Raw genomic sequence first — 18,835 nt, 5'->3', positions numbered from 1 at the left:
AATGTAACAGTCAATACTCTCTGGTCTATAAATGACAAAGAATCTAGAAAAAATAGTTTAAGTGATCCTAGGAGTATGACAGCAGTGAAGGTATTGCTGTGAATATCTCTAGGTTCTCACAAAAACTTAGAGATCTAGATATTAAAGCTAAAAATGCATTGACAATATTTACCACAAACTTGGAGTTAGTGGGGCTGGTGATATGGGCAGCAAGTTAAAGCCCTAGCCTGAAGTGCCGGCATCCCATATGGGCACCAATTCTAGTCCTGGCTGTACCTCTTCCGATCCAGCTCTCTGCTGTGGCCTGGGAAAGCAGTGGAAGATAGCCCAAGGCCTTGGGCCCCTGCACCCATGTGAGAGACCTGAAGAAGCTCCTGACTCCTGGCTTCAGATCGGCGCAGCTCTGGCCATTGAAGCCACCTGGGGAGTGAACCATTGGATGGAAGACCTCTCTCTATCTCTACTTCTCTTTGTAACTCTGTCTTTCAAATAAATAAAATAAATCTTAAAAACAACAACAACAACAACTTGGAGTCAGACTAATCCCAGAAACACCAAAGTATGTGGAGTAAATCAGTTGACCCCAGACTGGCACAGTTGTTATGTATGTGGGAGAAAGCAGAAGGAAATAACAGAACTGTCAGTAGATAACAGGAGAATGAAAAGCCACAGAAACACACTTTGAAGTGAGCTGTGTCACTCCCTTGCCTGCAAAGGAACGACACTGCTCCCAGCTGATCAGTCTTCAGTAGACTTTTATTTAAACAGGATAGAAAGAGAAACCCTTGAGCAAGGGGAGCTCCGAAAGAAAGGGGAAGCTCCCGTACCATATCACAAACGGCTTATATAGTATATCATTGCAGAAGCATGTAATGCAAGCTTAGTCCATGCTACAGTCCATGCGGCGGTGCTCCAATCGGGTGCCTGATCACGCACAGTCCATGCGCTCCTTGTCCAACCATAAAGGTGATCACGCGCCTTCATCCAATCAAGCTCCCGATCACGTAGCAGGCAACTCGGGTGCTAACAACAAGCTTCCATCTGGTGTTTTCTCAGCGTTGGTCAGTGGGAAAAGAAGCACAGGATGCCCCAAGGCCATAGTTGCTTTGACTCTAGCCTGGGGTTATGAAACAGTCCTGATATCACAGCTCAACAGAAACCATAAACATCCACACAGCTAACTATTGCCAATGGTCAGCAAGCCAAGCCTTAGCATGTGGGCCCATGGCCGGCTCATGGGTCCCCACAAGCTGGACAAAGTGAGAATGACTAGTACTAAGAAAAGTTTTTGAATAATGCAATATTGAATTTGTGCAAAAATATTCATGGTATACATACTTAAAGATCTGGAACAGTAAAACTCCTATCTTACTCACAAGGGTTCTCTTCCAGAACAGGACCCCACTTTTTTTTTTTTTTTTTGACAGACAGAGCGGACAGTGAGAGAGAGAGAGAGAAAGGTCTTCCTTTGCCGTTGGTTCACCCTCTAATGGCCACCGTGGCCAGCGTGCTGCGGCTGGTGCACCGTGCTGATCCAAAGGAAGGAGCCAGGTGCTTCTCCTGGTCTCCCATGGGGTGCAGGCCCAAGCACTTGGGCCATCCTCCACTGCACTCCCGGGCCACAGCAGAGAGCCAGCCTGGAAGAGGAGCAACTGAGACAGAATCTGGTGCCCCGACCGGGACTAGAACCCAGGGTGCCAGCGCCGCAGGTGGAGGATTAGCCTATTGAGCCATGGCACCAGCCAGGACCCCACTCTTAAGAGAAACTGCTTGTGATAGAATCAAGCCAAGTCACATAAGACAGGGATAGTTGAGACATGTTAGAAGAAAGTCTAGGAAAGAAAAGTTGAGGAGGGGAACGGAGCCCAAAAGGGCGAGTAGTCAAGTTACCAAGTTTTGAACACTACAAACAATATAGGAGAGACCTCTTGGAGGTTAGAAACCTTCTCCAAAAACTTCATCTTTCTAAAAGTTCAGGAAAAGTAAAGTAAAAGTATAGTTGTATGTAACCAGAGGTCAAACTTCAAGGTCAAATTTCATACAGTTACTCCAAGACAGGAAGAAGAATAAGGAATAAAATAATATTTCCAGAAAAAATGATCAAAATGATATGCTTAAAGTGGAGTAAACTAGTAATTGCCTATTTCAAGACATATAAAAAAATAAGACTTGAAAGAGTAAAACACAGAGCTCATCTCTGCTGATTTACTCCTCACATGCCCATAATGGCCAGTAGCAGGAACCTGGAGTCAGGAGCCAGAGCTGTGTTTTGAACACAGGTACTCTGATATGGAGACTGGTCATCTTAACATGTATCCTAACTGCTAAACCAAACACTCAGCCCTTAAACTTACCTGTTAATTCCATTTTCCCATGAACTGTTTGAAATTCCTTTGTGTGTATATATTTCATAGGGATCGATATTTAAAATACATATCAAAAGCATATTTTATTTCTTTATATCCATATTAATATGCATGTGAAAAACTTAAAGAAATAGTTACCTTCATTGGTAGTTATTTTGTCTTCTCTATGCCTGATATTTATTTTATTTTATATTATTTTAATTTTTATTTAATAAATATAAATTTCCAAAGTACAACTTTTGGGTTATAGTGGCTTTTCCCTCCCATAACCTCCTTCCCACCCGCAACCCTCCCATCTCCCACTCCCTCTCCCATCCCATTCTCAATCAAGATTCATTTTCAATTATCTTTATATACAGAAGATCTACTTAGCATTTACTAAGCAAAGATTTCAACAGTTTGCACCCACACAGACACACAAAATATAGAGTACTGTTTTAGTAGTAGTTTTACCATTAACTCACATAGTACAACACATTAAGGGCAGAGATCCTACATGGGGAGTAAGTGCACAGTGACTCCTGTTGTTGATTTAACAATTGACACTCTTACTTAAGATGTCAGTAATCACCCAAGGCTCTTGTCATGAGCTGCCAAGGCTATGGAAGCCTATTGAGTTTGCCAACTCCAATCTTATTTAGACAAGGTCATAGTCAAAGTGGAAGTTCTCTCCTCCCTTCAGAGAAAGGTACCTCCTTCTTTGATGGCCTCTTCTTTCCACTGGGATCTCACTCACAGAGATCTTTCATTTAAGTCATTTTTTTTCCCCAGAGTGTCTTGGCTTTCCATGCCTGAGAAACTCTCATGGGCTTTTTAGCCAGATCCAAATGCCTTAAGGACTGATTCTGAGGCCAGAGTGCTGTTTAGGACATCTGCCATTCTATGAGTCTTCCCATGTTGGCTTGTTCTCTCCTTTTTAATTATATCAGTATTAGCAGACACTAGTCTTGTTTATGTGATCCCTTTGACACTTAATCATATCGTTATGATCAATTATGAACTGAAACTGATCACTTTGACTAGTGAGATGGTATTGGTACATTCAACCTTGATGGGATTGAATTGGAATCCCCTGTGTGCCTGATATTTAAGTAACTCTCAGGCGGAAAAAAACCAGCATGATCATAGCAGTGTCATAATAAGAACATACTTAATTTAGATGGTCTGTAAATTAGGACTGTCTTGGTGGCATGTGGCAGAAACCTAATTCACTATAAGAAAAAGAGTTTTTTGAGGGAGGTGAAATTTCCAAGGTACAGTGTACAAGGAATGAATGTCAAAGAAAGAATGACATAATGAAAATATATGATTTAGAAAGTTAGAGCTCTCAGCTCAGTACTTCAAGTTTATCTACATCAATCTTTTTCTCTTGGTAAAACATATTCCTATCAGTGTTCTCACCTATATTAAAGCTTCAGCACTGGAATGAAGTGTGACACATTTCTTGGAAGGGAGTTGACCCAGATTTTGCACGTTGCCAACTCCTAGGCCAACTGACAGGGCAAAGGAATTCCTATAGAAACCATGTAGATCGAAGGTGAATCTGTAGTTCCTAGAGGATGATGTTTGGAATATTTGTTGAAGAATGGCATGATGCCAGAAAATTGAAAACAATAGCTTTCTACTATAGAAATGGGAACTAAACACCAATATACAAGTTTTATATTGATAAAAAATACTGTGACTCTAGTATGACTTTAATCTGCATTATTAAGGTGTGAATTACATAAAATAAAATTCAATGCTTTAAGTGTACAGTTTAATGAATTTTGGCAGGTGAATACTTGTGTAACAGTTATAATAATCATGATGTAGAATATTCTAGTATCATGAAAAGTCCCCTGGTCTTCCTTTGTAGTCCATCTCTTATCAGTACTTCTGGGTTCCTGACAAGTTTTGTCTTTTCTAGAATTTCATGGAAATAAAATCATACAACTGTAGTCTTATTTGATTGAGATTTTTCATTTAGTATAATACTTTGAAATTCATCCAAGTTGTTGCATATATCAGTAGTTCCTTCTTATTACTAAGTAATATGCATAGCGTTATTGTAAGTTGTTTATCCATTTGTCAGTTGGTGGACTTTTTTTCAAATTTTCTTAGGAATAAAACTGGTATGAAAAGTCATATACAAGTCTTTGTGTGGTCATGTATTTCCATTTTTTTTCCTGAAGAAATATCCTGGAGTGGAATTGCTGTGTCGCATATTATGTATATGTTTAACTATATGAAAAAAGGTCAAACTGTTTTCCCAAGTAGCTGTACCATTTTTCATTCTCACCAAAAGTGAATAAAATTTTGAATTGTTTTTCTATATTCCTGTCAACACTTGCTGTAGTCAGTTTTTTTGTTTACATTTTAGCCATTTTACTGAGTATATGGTATGATTTTTTAAAAAGATTTATTTATTTATCTGAAAGGCGAAGTTACAGAGAGGCTGAGGCAGAGACAGAGGCAGAGGCAGAGAGAGAGAGATCTTCCATCTGCTGGTTCACTCCCCAGATGGCTGCAATGGCCGGAGCTGTGTCGATCTGAAGCCAGGAGCCAAGAGCTTCTTCTGGGTCTCTCACTTGAATGCAAGGACCAAGGACTTGGGCCATCTTCTCTTGCTTTCCCAGGCCATAGCAGAGAGCTGGATTGGAAGTGGAGTGGCTGAGTCTCAAACCAGTGCCTATATGTGATGCTGGCAGTGCAGGTAGTAGCTTTACCTGATATGCCATGGCACCGGCCCCTGGTATGGTTTTAATTTGATTTCTCAAATTAGTGATGGTGCTGAGCATGATTTTGTATGCTTATTTTCTATTTTCCTTCCTCATATTTTTTTTGTTAAATTGTTTACTCAAATATTTTCCTTATTTTAAAACTTAGCATCTTTTGAAGAATAAAAATTTTAATTTTAATGAAATTTAACTTATCAGTATTTTTATAGTGGTTTTTATTTCACATTTACATTTTAACTAACCTGTAGTAACTAAGTTTTTATAGTATATTTTATGGAAGTTTTATAGTTTTAACTAAGTCTAGTTTTAATTAAGTCTCTGATTCACTTTAAGATAATTTTCATATGGCATGAAGTTTGGATCAAAGTTTGTTTTTTAAAAGTGACCACCACATTATTCTAATACTACTTCTTGAAAAAGTTATCCTTTCTCCATTACATAGTCCTAGCATCTTTTAAAAATTATTTGCCATAAAGTTTTCAGTCTATTTATGAACTGTATATCTTTCTCCATTAATGTTTTCTGAAAATTCATGCTATCTTGATTATAGTAACTTCAATTAAGCCATGGTATCGAGTAATGTTAAGTACCCCATATTTTTCCTTATTTTTGAAATTTGTTTTGACCATTTTATGTCCCTTGTATTTACCTATCAGTTTTAGATTACAAATTTCAATTCCTGCAAAATATCCTGCTTAAATTTTGTTTGATATTGCATTAAATCTATGGATAAATTTGAGAATTGACATTTCAGCAATAATGAATTTTCTGCTCAATGAATATGGTATATCTCCATTTTTAAGATATTCCTTAATTTCTCTGAGAAATGTTTTATATGTTTCAGTGTATAGGTCTTTTTTAAAATTGGATTTATATATAAGAATTGTGTATTTTTGATAATATTGCAAAGGGGGCTTCTAATTCTTTTTTTTTAAGATTTATTTATTTTATTTGAAAGAGTTACACATAGAGAGGAGAGGCAGAGAGAGAGAGAGAGGTCTTCCATCTGCTGGTTCACTCCCCAATTGGCCGCAATGGCTGGAGCTGCGCCGATCCAAAGCCAGGAGCCAAGAGTTTCTTCCGGGTCTCCCATGTGGGTGCAGGGGCCCAAGGACTTGGGCCATCTTCTACTGCTATCCCAGGCCATAGCAGAGAGCTGGATCAGAAGAGGAGAAGCTGGGACTACAACTGGTGCCCATATGGTTTGCTGGTGCTTCAGGCCAGGGCGTTAACCCACTGTGCCATAGTGCCGGTCCCAGGGAGGCTTCTAGTTCTACTTCCAATTATTTACAGCCAATGTGAAGTTTATGATGTATTGATCTTGTAATATGCAACACACTTAATAGTTACAAGAAATTTTGTAGTTTTTTTCTATGTAGAGAATCAGGCCATGTGCAAATAATGCAGTTTTACTTTTTCCTTTCTAATTTATGTGCCTTTTATTTCTTTTGCTTGTCTTTTGCAGAGCCAAGTTCCTCTAGTACAGTGATGAATAGAAATGATAGGAGTAGATGTTCTTATTTTATTTCCAATCTTAAGAGGAAAGCATATAGTTTTTTATCATTAAAATAATAATATTTGCAGGATGTTTATTTTTCTTTTTTAAGGTATATGCATACACCTGTCTTCACTAGTTTGCTGAGAGTTTTATCATGAGTAGATATTGAATTTTGTCATATATTGAGATCTTTTATACTTATTTTTTACTCTTTAAACATGATGAGTTATATTTATTGATAAAAAGTTAAAACATATCTGAAGTAGGTAGGCATCACTTGGTCATAGAATATTTTTGTATCTACGTATTGCTGCATTTGATTTGCTGATATTTTACTGAGGAATTTTGTGCCTATTTTCACAAAGAATATTGATCTATGGTTTGTTTGATTCTTAGTGGGCTTAGATTTTTGTTGATATTGCCTGGATCTGTAGTTAATTTGGGGAGAGCTGACATCCTTGTCTAGCTGTGGTAGCAGGCTCTTTCTTTCCTCCCAGAATAAATTGGAGAGCATTGTTCCTTCTATTTTCTGGATGAGTTAGTGTGGAATTTTTATTATATATTCTTTGTTTGGTAGAAGGGAGTTTTCTTTTAGGGAATAATTCTTTTAGTTACAAAGTGCTATTCATGTTATATATTTGTCTTGAGTAAACTTTGAAAGTTTGTATCTTTCAATGAATTGTTTACTTATCTAAGTTGTTAAAGTCATTGGCCTAATTTTACTTTAAAAATTTATTCATTTATTTGAGAGGCAGAGAGAGAGAGAGAGACAGAGAGAGAGGTCCTCCATCTGCTGGCCCACTCCCTAGATGACTGCAATGGAGCTGGGCTGATCCAAAGCCAGGAGCCAGGAGCCTACTCCAGGTCTCCCATGTGGGTGCAGGGGCCTAAGCACTCGGGCCATCCTCCTCTGCTTTGCCAGGCCATCAGCAGAGAGCTGGATCAGAAGAGGAGCAGCCACGACTGAAACCGGTACTCACACAGGGTACCGGTAATGCAGGTGGAGGCTTAGCCTACTATGCCACAGTGCCTGCCCCTGGCCCAATTAATATATGTTAACTTTATCATTCTTTTCTTTTTTTTTTTTTAGACTTGGAATATATATTGCCATTCTCTCCTAGCCCGTAGAGTTTCTAATGAGAAGTCAGACGTGAGTCTAATTGCATATCCTCTGAAAGTAATTTGGAGTTTCTCTTGTGCAAATTTTGGAATCTTATGTTTTACAGTGCAGAGTTTTACTATACTGTGTCAATATCTTTTCTGGTCATATCTATTAGGAGTTCTACATGCTTCCTGTACTTGGACATCCCTTTTTTTCTCCAAATTAGGAAAGTTTTCTGTAACTATTTCACTAAAAATGCCTTCTAATCCATTTTCTCTTTCCACAGCTACAAAACCCCTAAGACCTGTATGTTGGGTCATTTGATAGTACCCTATAAATCTTCAACTCTGTTTTCTAGTTGTCTAGTTTCTTCTCATTTATTGGCATGACTGTAAAACTTCAAGAGATTTGTCTTATAACTTGGATATTCCTTCTTCTGTTTCATCAAGTCTGTTCTTAAGGCTTTCCATCATATTTTTATTTGTTGTATTGAATTCTTCATTTCCAACATTTTGTTTTGATGTCTCTTTAAAATATCAATTTTGTGGGAAAAAATTTCATTCATGTCATGTACAGATTTCTTTAGTTTATGATTTTGCTTCTGATCACTTCTAAGTAATCCTATGATAATTTTTTTTTTTGCATTCTGTTTCTGGTATTTCTTCAGTCTCTTCAGCTTCACATTCTAATGTTGAAGTGTTTTGTCATTTTGAGGGTGTCATGTTGTATTCCTTATTCTTGTTTCATTTATTATTACTCATTTGTTGTGATACTTGTTAATTTTGTTGTGATGACTTTTATCTTTGGACTATGCCTCTTTGGCTTAGTGGATTTCTGCTTTTTTAGTGAATACCCTGAGGTATGGCCTGAGTGTGGTCAGGGAGCTCTGTTCAGTGTTCCAGTGTGAAGGGAGTGTCTAAGGTGACACCCAAGTTAGGCATGGTAATTCTCCCTTTATCTTTTTTTTTTGTCAAAGGGGAAGTTTTTTTCTGCTCTGTTGCCATATTCTCAGGCTCACACGCGCTCCTCTTAGGAGACAAATGCTTGGGCTCTAGTGCCAGTAGATAAAATTTTAATCCATGCTGCCACAAGAACCACACAAAGGAACTATGAACTCCTGGTATGAACATGGATCCTGCAGCAATGAGCTTTACCAGGGAATGTGGGAGCCCTGAGCATGTGGAGCCATGCACAGTGACTGCCCAAAGTCCAGCCACACCCTGACCCTTCCCAGACAGCTACAGTGTTTTCACAGTTTTGGCACAGAGTCCCAGCACACACAGTCCTGAGCACCCAGCCCCTGTTAGTTTTCCCAACCATACTCAGGTTTCTCCTCTTGGCTGGTTGCTAGGTGCCTAGACATGAGCTGGCACAGCTATTAGGTATGTAACAAAATGGCACCTGCCATGTCTTGGCTAGTTGCAGGATGCCAGTGCCAGGTGGTTGTGGAGAGAGAAATATACCCTCCCTCTTTTTCTCTCTAGGTTGGCAGGTATACTGAATGCCACAGAGCTCAAGCAGAGCCCATACCAGGCTCTCCCCACAGTATTATTGCCAGTGGCTTAGCCTGCTGCAATCCAGTCTCATGTCACTCCTAAGCTGTTGTGGAGGCTCTCGGCTGCTGGGGTCCTGAGATGTGCACATCCACACCCTCCACATGAGTCCACAGTGTCCCCCCCATTTGTGTGGACTTTCTTCTGCCATTTTCTCTAACTCCTCCTTGAGATTGCACTCTATCCACTTTTAAAAAAAACTATCCTTCCCTAGACTAGAGCAGTAAGCTCCATACCTATGCCACCATCTTGAAAAAATTATTCATTTTTTTTGTTACAGCTGTGTAGTATTGCATGCAATATATGTATCACAATTTCTTTATCTAGTCATCAGTTGATGGACATCTGGGCTGACTCCATATCTTAGCTGTTGTAAATTGAGCTTCAGTAAACATGGGGGTACTGATAACTCTTTCATATCCTGATTTAATTTCATTTGTGTAAATCCCAGGAGTGGGATTCCTAGGTCATATGGTGTATCTGTTTTCCATTTTCTAGGGTATCTCTATGCTGTCTTCCACAGTGGCTGTACTAGCTTACATTTCCATGCACACTGGATTAGGGTACCTTTTTCCTCACATCTTTGCCAGCATTTGTGTTTTTTTGATTTCTGTATGAGATCCATTTAACTGGGATGAGGTGAAACCTCATTCTGGTTTTGGTTTGCATTTCTCTGATGGCTAATGATCCTGTGCATTTTTTCATGGGTCTGTTGGCCATTTGATTTTCCTCTTCTGAAAATGCCTGTTCAAGTCCTTTGCCCATTTCTAAAATGGTTGTTTGTTTTATTGTTGTTGAGTTTCTTGAGCTCTTTATTTATTCTGGTTATTAATCCTTTATCAGTTGCATAGTTTTCAAATAATTTCTCCCATTCTGTCAGTTGCCTCTTTATTTTACTGAGTGTTTCCTTCACAGTGCAGAAATTTCTCAATGTGATATAATCTCATTTGTCAATTTTGGCTTTGATTACCTGTGCCTCTGTGGTCTTTTCCATGAAGTCTTTGCCTATGCCAATGTCTTGCAGGGTTTCACCAATGTTCTCCTAATTTGATGGTATTAGGTCACAGATTCAGATCCTTGATCCATTTTGTGTTGCCATGTTTGTAAGGTGCAAGGTAGATTTCTTTTTTCATACTTTTGCATGCAGAGATACAGTTTACCCAGCACCATTTGTTGAAGAGACTATCCTTGCTGCAGGGGTTGATTTTTAACTCCTTTACCAAAGGTTAGGTGGTTGTAGATGTATATATGATTTGTGGAGTTAATATTCTGTTCAATTGCTCTACACGTGTATTTTTGTGCCAATAGCATGCTGTTTTGATTGCAACTGCTTTGTAGTATGTCTTGAAACCTGGTATTGTAATGCTCTGGCTTTGTTTTTGTTGTTTAAGATTCCTTTAGCTCTTTGTGTTCTCCTTTGTTTCCTTATGAATAGTTCTGATAAAAATATTAGTATTTTGAGGGGGATCACATTGAATCTGTAAATTGCTACTGGTTATACCAATATTTTGATGATCTTAATTCTTCCAATCCATGAAAATGGATGATTTTTTCATTTTATTTCATTTTCTATTTCTTTCTTTAATGTTTTGTAATTTGCATCATAGAGGTCTTTCACCTCCTTGGTTAAATTTATTTCAAGGTGTTTATTTATTTTTTTGGTAGCTCTTGTGAATGGGATTGGTCTTAGAAGTTCTTTCTCTGCCATGGCATTGTGTATACAAAGTCTACTGAATTTTGTGTGTTAATATTTATCCTTCCACTTTACCAATCTGTTTTATGTGTTCCAACAGTCTCTTAGTGGAGTCTTTTGCTTCCCCTATATACTGGATCATGTCATCTGCAAACAGGGATAATTTGACTTCCTCCTTCCCATTTTGTGTCCTTTTGATTTATTTTTCTTGCCTAATGGCTCTGGATCAATCTTTCAGGCCTATTCAAATAGCATTGGTGAATGTGAGATTTGTTTTCTGGTTATGCATCATAGTGGAAATACTTCCAACGTTTCCTCATTCAGGAAGATGCTGGATTTGGGCTTGTCATGAATTGCCTTGATTGTGTTGCAGAATGGGCCTTCTATAACCAATTTATATAAGGTTTTTATTGTGAAAGGATGTTGTAGCTTATCAGATGTTTTACTGCATCTATTGAGATAATCATACAGTGTTTATCCTTCAATTTGTTAATGTGATATATCAGATGTATTGATATGTATATGTTAAACCATCCCTGAATACCAGGGATAAATCTTACTTGGTCTAGGTGAATGATCTTTCTGATGTGTTGTTGGAGTTGATTAGCTAATATTTTATTTAGGATTTTTTTGCATCCATGTTGATCTGTGTTGTTGGTGTATAGTTCTTTATTTTTTTGTTGTATCCATTCAGCCAGTCTGTATCTTTTAATTGGAAAATTATGCCATTTACATTCAAGGTTACTGTTGATAAGTAACGACTTTGGCCTGCCATTTTCCCATAAATATTCCTATTGCTCACTTTGGATTTCCTTTGTACTTTGACTGGGAGATTTTCTGCCTTCATCATCATAATGATGACTACCTTAAGGAAGTAGTACATTCTTTTTTTTTGTAATTAATACCATTTATTTATTTTTAAAACACTTTCATTTAATAAATATAAAATTTGAAAATACAACTTTTAAAAAAAGATTTATTTATTTATTTGAAAGAGTTACAGAGAGAGAGGAGAGACACACAGAGAGAGGTCTTCCATACAGTGGTTCACTTCCCAATTGACTGTAATGGCTGGAGCTCTGCCAATCCAAAGCCAGGAGCCAGGAGTATCTTCTGGGTCTCCTATGCTGGTGCAGGGGCCCAAGGACTTGGGCCATCTTGTACTGCTTTCCCAAGCCATAGCAGAGAGCTGGATTGGAAGAGGAGCAGCCAGGACTAGAACTGGTTCCCATATGGGATGCCAGTGCTTCAGGCCAGGACATTAACCTGCTGCACCACAGCACCGGCCCCAACAACTTTTGGATTATAGTGATTTCCCCCTCATAACCACCCTACCACCCACAACCCACCCATATCCCATTCCCTCTCCCTTCCCATTCTTCATTAAGATTCACTGTCAATTATCTTTATATACAGAAGATCAATTTATACTAAGTAAAGATTTCAACAGTTTGCACCCACACAGACACACAAAATATAGAGTACTGTTTTAGTAGTAGTTTTACCGTTAATTCACATAGTATAACACATTAAAGACAGAGATCCTACACGGGGAGTATGTGCACAGTGACTCCTGTTGTAGATTTAACAATTGACACTCTTATTTAAGATGCCAGTAATCACCCAAGGCTCTTGTCATGAGCTGCCAAGGCTATGGAAGCCTTTTGAGTCCACAAACTCCAACATTATTTAAACAGGGCCATAATCAAAGTAGAAGTTCTCTCCTCCCTTCAGAGAAAGGTACCTCCTTCTTTGATGGCCCCTTCTTTCCACTGGGATCTCACTCACAGAGATCTTTCATTTAGGTCATTTTTTTTTCTTGCCAGAGTGTCTTGGCTTTCCATGCCTGAGAAACTCTCATGGGCTTTTTAGCCAGATCTAAATGCCTTAGGGCTGATTCTGAGGCCAGATGATGTAGCACATTCTTAAGCATCATTTATAAGGCTGGGCAAGTAGTGTCAAATTCTTCTAATTTTTGTTCATTATGGGAGGTCTTTATTTCACCTTTATTCATAAATGAGAGCTTTGCAAGGGATAGTATTCTGGGTTTTCAGTTTTTTCTTTTGAGACTTGGATTCTCTCTCCGTTCTCTTCTAGCCTTTTTTTCTGGCATTTTTCTCATGCACATTTTAGAATAATGTCTTTATGTTTTACTGTTGAAAATTGACTATAATGTGTTATGGTGAAGATCTTTTCTAGTCGTGTCTATTAGGAGTTTTGTGTGCTTCGTACACTTGGATGTACCTTTATTTCTCCAAAAGGAACATTTTCTGTAATCATTTCATTGAATAGGCCTTCTAATACATTTTCTATTTCTACATCTTCAGGAATTTTATTTTTTTTTTAACATTTTACTCTTTATTTTTTTTCTTTAAGCTTTGTTTTATTTATTTGAAAGACAGAGTTATAGAGAGAGGTAGAGACAGAGAGAGAGAGAGGTCTTCCATCTGGTTTACTCCTTAGATGGCTACAATGGCCAGAGCTGAGTTGATCCGAAGTCGGGAGCTCAGAGTTTCTTATGGGTCTCTGACATGGGGTCAGGGGCCCAAGGACTTGGGCCATCTTCTGTTGCTTTCCCAGGCCACAGTAGAGAGCTGGATCAGAAGAGGAGCAGCTGGGACTATAATCGGCACCCATATGGGATGCCAGCACTTTAGGCCAGGCTTTAACACACTGCCACAGTGCTGGCCCCACCACAGGAACTCTTAAGACCCATACGTTATGTTGTTTGATAGTATCCCATAAATCTTAAACATTGTTTTTCATTTTTCTAATTTTTTCTTCCTTTTTTGGTCTGACTGAAAAATTTCCAAAGATTTGTCTTCTTGCTCAGGTATTGTTTATTCTGCTTCAGCAAGTCTGATGCTAAGGCTTTCCACTGTATTTTTTAATTTGACACATTGAATTCTTCATTTCATTCTTTTGAATTCCTTTTTCAGTGTTTCATCTATCTCTTTGTCTTCACATTCTAATATTTAAGTGTTGTTGTGTTCCCTTGGAGCAGTCATGTTTTCCTTATTTCTTTTTTTTATTCTGCATTTATTTATAGGCATCTGTGGTGATGCTTGTTGATTTTCTCCTCTGACAAATTTTATCTTTGAGCTACCCCTCTGTGGCTTAATGTAGTGTCTTGTCTTTCAGTGAATAACTAGAGCGTGTGCTGGGTGTGGCCAGGGAGCTCTGGTCAGTGCTCCATGGTAGATGAGTATCCAGGGTGACACCCAAGTTGGGTGTGCTAGGTCTCCTCTGTTGTCAGCTGGGAGGAGGGTATGATCACAACTCTGTTGGCTTAATAATACCCTCACCTTCTCTCTCCCAAGGTGATCAATGCCTGGGTGTTAGCCTACAGTGGGTGCAGCATTCACTGGCCCTACTGCATTAACCACACAAGGGATCTGTGCAGTCCTCAGTGTTAGCATAGATTCCTCTGCAATGACCCACCCCTGGTAATCAGGGAGCTCTGGGTCTCTGGTGCTCAGAATCTCATCTATCCCTTATGCTCTATTGTGCAGTCACAACCAGAGTTCCTAGAGTCTCAGCACACAGGCTCCTATGTTACATGATGCAGAGGATTTGCTCTGCTAGCCTGTCCCATTCATGGAGCATGCAGAGACGTTCCCTGAGCCAGCTGCTATGGGTGCTTTGCTTTGGTAGTTGGAGGACTGGAACTTGCGGTATGTGGATAGGCTGGGGGCACCTCACAGTCCTTTGTGGGTGCCCAGCCTCCTGTCAACCTTCACAGTTAGACTCAAAGTCAGTGAGGAATACAGATTTTTCCTTCTGGGTAAAATCCCCTGATCACATGCAGATGCAAGAGCTGCTGCAGCCTCTAGTGGTGTCAAAATAGTGCCCTTTCCCACACTTTTCCTTCACTGGGTTCGGCGGTTACCCTGCCCCCATTTGGGCTCCAGGCCAACTCAACAAAAGTGTGGTCCACAAGGCTCTCTCTCTGGCAATGTCACAGTGCCATGGGCTGTTGCAGTCTGCCCTCACCTTTGCTCTCTGAAGCTGGTGTGTCCTCCAGCTTATGGCTGTGGGAATTCTGTGTTGTGTACACACTTGTTGCTGCACATTGCCTCTTCCAATCTGATCCACAGTGTCCCTCATCATTCTCCAGTGTTTCCACTGCAAATTTCTATCCAGTTTTCTCCTAGGATTGTACTTTTTTTTTTTCTTGCTGTTTTTCCCTCATCTGGAGCAGTATGTCTTTTCCCTTTTCAGCCATCTTGGAATCCCTGAGATAGCTTAATAAATACTTGTTTATTGAATAATTTCTCTCTGCTATATTTGAGGAGTTGTTTAGGTAATATTTCTTCAGGTTCCATCATTCTTCCTTTCCTTTTTCCCCTTCGCCAACGCTTTTCTTTCTAATTTTTCTGTTTAGAAGAGTTTTATGCTGTGTTAGGTCATTTTTTTTTCTATAAAATTCATTTGAAAGGCAAAGAGAGAGAGAGAAAGAGAGAGGGATCTTCCGTCTACTGGTTCACTGCCCAAATGCCTTTAAAGTTTGGGCTTGGACCAGACTAAAGCCAGGAGCTGGGAACTGCATGGCAGGGACCTATGTACTTGGTCCATCATTCTCTGCCTTTCAGTTGCATTCACAGGAAACTGGATTAGAATCTGAAGTGTTGGGATAGGGACGAGCACTTTTATATGGGATGCAGCTTAATCTGCCATGCCACAGTGACCATTCCTAGATCACACATATATATATATATTTATATATGAAATATATTTGTTTATATAAAAATATATTTATATTTATATATATTAAAGATTTATTTATTTTACTTGAAAGTCAGAGTTACACAGAGAGAGAAGGAGAGGTAGAGAGAGAGAGGTCTTCCTTCCACTGGTTCACTCGTCAATTGGCTGCGATGGCTGGAGCTGCACCAATCGGAAGCCAGGAGCCAGGAGTTTTCTCCAGGTCTCCCATGTGGGTGTAGGGGCCCAAGGGCTTGGGCCATCTTCTACTGCTTTCCCAGGCCATAGCAGAGAGCTGGATAAGAAGTGGAGCGGCCAGGACTCGAACTGGCATCCATATGGGATGCTGGCACTGCAGGCCACAGCTTTACCCACTGTACCACAGTGCTGGCCCCAGATCATATAATTTTTAAAGATTCATTTTTATTTATTTATTTGAAAGGGAGAGTGACAAAGAGAGGGAGAGACAGACGGACAAAGATTTTCCACATGCTGGTTTTCTCCTCAAATGACTGGGGCTGGGCCAGGCTGAAACCAGGAGCCAGAAACTCCATCCAAATCCTGAATGGTGGGATCCACCAAGATCTCTCTAAATAGGCCCTGATGTTTGCATCAATAATTTGAGAGAATAGCTTAAAGCCCATACGGACAATTAGGCCAAGTTAGAATGCAAGGAACCTAGTCTGCCCCATGGCCTTTGATTTTTTTCCCAGGAGAGCGAATATGGATTATTTCTCAGCTGACTTGAAATGCCTAATTTTTTTGGTTGTTTCTCCTCCTCCTCCTTCCATTTATTTATTTATTTATTTGAAAGGCAGAGTTACAGAGGGAGAGATCTTCCATCTGCTGGTTCACTCCCCAAATGGTTACCATAGCCAGGACTCTGCCAGCCAGGATCCTGAAGCACCATCCAGGTCTCCCACATGGTTGACAGGGGCCCAAGCATTGGGCCATCTTCCAACACTTTCCCAGGTACGTTAACAGAGATTTGCATCAGAAGTGGAACACCTGGGACTGGAACTGGTGCCCATATGGGATACCAGCATTGCAGGCTGCAGCATAACACACTATGCCCAAACACTGGCCCCCAAATGCCTATTTTTAGAAGCTGATTTCTTTTTTTTAACAATTAATTAAATTTATCTGAAAGATAGATCAATAGACATTAGCAGCAAGCTGGGCTGGGGAGAAGAGCCAGGACTGAAACCCAGGCACTTTGAAATGGGATGCAGGAATCCAATGTGCTATCTCAACCACTATGCCAAATGTGTGCACTATAAAGCTAATTTCTGTTGAGGAAATTATTATGTGATTTTTCTTAGACATGTAAGCATATTAACAATCTTTTGCTTCAGTTGCATTTTGCACGAAAAAGAGCATATTCCAATCAAACAACCACAGATGATCTTTCCAAACACCATCTCCTCCAGCATCTCACTGCTTCTCGCAGCCTGAGCATTCACCTTGCTGAGGCCCCTGTGATGCATCTTCTCTGTGAGAGAGGTTGCACATTTTGTAAGTCAAGGCTCTTTTGATGGCACTTTACAAAAGTCAGTTTGCAGTAAGTGAGCTAAGTGGTGACTTTATTGGCTCATGCAGCTGGGAGTGGGGGGCATGATTAGAACCAGAATCTATGCCATCAACTTTCTCTTTTAATTTGTCTTTGTACCTCTATACTTGTTGACTTGTTGGAAACCTATAAAACTCTTTATCTCCTGTTTGAAAAATCCTTGAAACAGACCCTGATTTCTGTTACAAACTTACCTGTTAAGTGTGACCACAGAGATGAGGTTTATTCCTGCCATCATCTGAATGTGTTCCCTCAGAGTGTATGTGTGAAACCTAGTCACCACAATGATGGTATTAGAGGATGGGGGTCTGGGGCCAGCGCTGTGGCATAGCGGGTAAAGCTGCTGCCTGCAGTGCTGGTATCCCATATGGGCGCCGATTCTAGTCCTGGCTGCTCCACTTCCAATCCAACTCTGTGTCCTGGGAAAGTGGTAGAAGATGGCCCAAGTCCTTGGGCCCCTGCACCCACGTGGGAGATCTGGAAGAAGCTCCTGGCTCTTGGCTTCAAGTCGGTGCAGCTCCGGTTGTTGCGGCCAATTGGGGAGTGAACCATCAGATGGAAGACCTCTCTCTCTGCAACTTTGACTTTCAAATAAACAAATAAATATTAAAAAAAAAGAACACAGGGGTCTCTGGACCTTCAGACATGGTATAAAAGAGGCCCCAGACAGCCACCTTGCCCTTCTGTGATGGTGAGGACACAGGAGCAAGATGCCATCTATGCAGGAGCATGCCTTTACCAGACAGTGAATCTGCTGGCATCTTGATCTTGGACTTTCCAGTCTCCATGGCTATGAACAATAAATGTTTGTTTTTTATTAATCACCTAATTAAGATATTTTGTTATAGCTGCTTGAACTAAGACAGTTTCCATTCAGATTGCATGTTGCAAGACGGGAAGATAGTGTTGCCCAAAAGGAAAGAGTGGGGAGCTCATTGCCATTCGTAAGAAATAGTCCCTCAGAGGGGCCGGCGCTGTGGTGCAGAGGGTTAAAGCCCTGGCCTGAAACACCAGCATCCCATATGGATGCCGGTTCTAGTTCCAGCTGCTCCTCTTTTGATCCAGCTCTCAGCCTTGGCCTAAGAAAGCAGTAGAGGATGGCCCAAGCCCTTGGGCCCCTGTACCCATGTGGGAGACCCGGAAGAAGCTCCTGGCTCCTGGCTTCGGATTGGCATAACTCCAGCCATTGCTGCCAACTGGGGAGTGAACCAGAGGATGGAAGACCTCTCTCTCTGTCTCTACATTTCTCTGTAACTGTATCTTTCAAATAAATAAAATAAATCTTAAGAAAAATAGCCCCTCAGAGGTTAGCGGAGGTTAGTATGGGTTGAGTAATCTGTCGTTATCTCCTTGTATCCTCATCCTTTCCTGTAACTGATCATTCCTTGTGCATCTGTTAGAGATGAGCCTTTTTAGAACAGTCTTTTTGTGTACTTACAGTAACAAGTATCTTTTGAGCATTTACTGTGTGCCTGACTTTGGGGCTGTGAAAATTACTTTCAGATGCTTTCTATCCTCAAGGAATATATTTCCATCTGATTATAACTAAGGATTGTACAATTACTAGAAGGCTCTGAGTAATATGAGAGGTCTTCAAAATATTCATGGGCAAAGCATATTCTGAAAGCA

At 40.0% G+C, this 18,835-nt stretch overlaps 1 protein-coding gene across 2 annotated transcripts in view; it reads left to right on the top strand.

The window, feature by feature from the left end:
* NUP35 (nucleoporin 35) overlaps positions 1–18,835 on the top strand; it is a 429,947-nt gene that overhangs the window by 207,670 nt on the left and 203,442 nt on the right. The gene's annotated exons all lie outside the window — the stretch shown is intronic.

Source organism: Oryctolagus cuniculus, chromosome 3 (genome assembly GCF_964237555.1).
Source record: "Oryctolagus cuniculus chromosome 3, mOryCun1.1, whole genome shotgun sequence".
In the NCBI taxonomy this organism is placed as follows: Eukaryota; Metazoa; Chordata; class Mammalia; order Lagomorpha; family Leporidae; genus Oryctolagus; species Oryctolagus cuniculus.
This window is presented reverse-complemented; position numbering and strand designations above follow the sequence as displayed.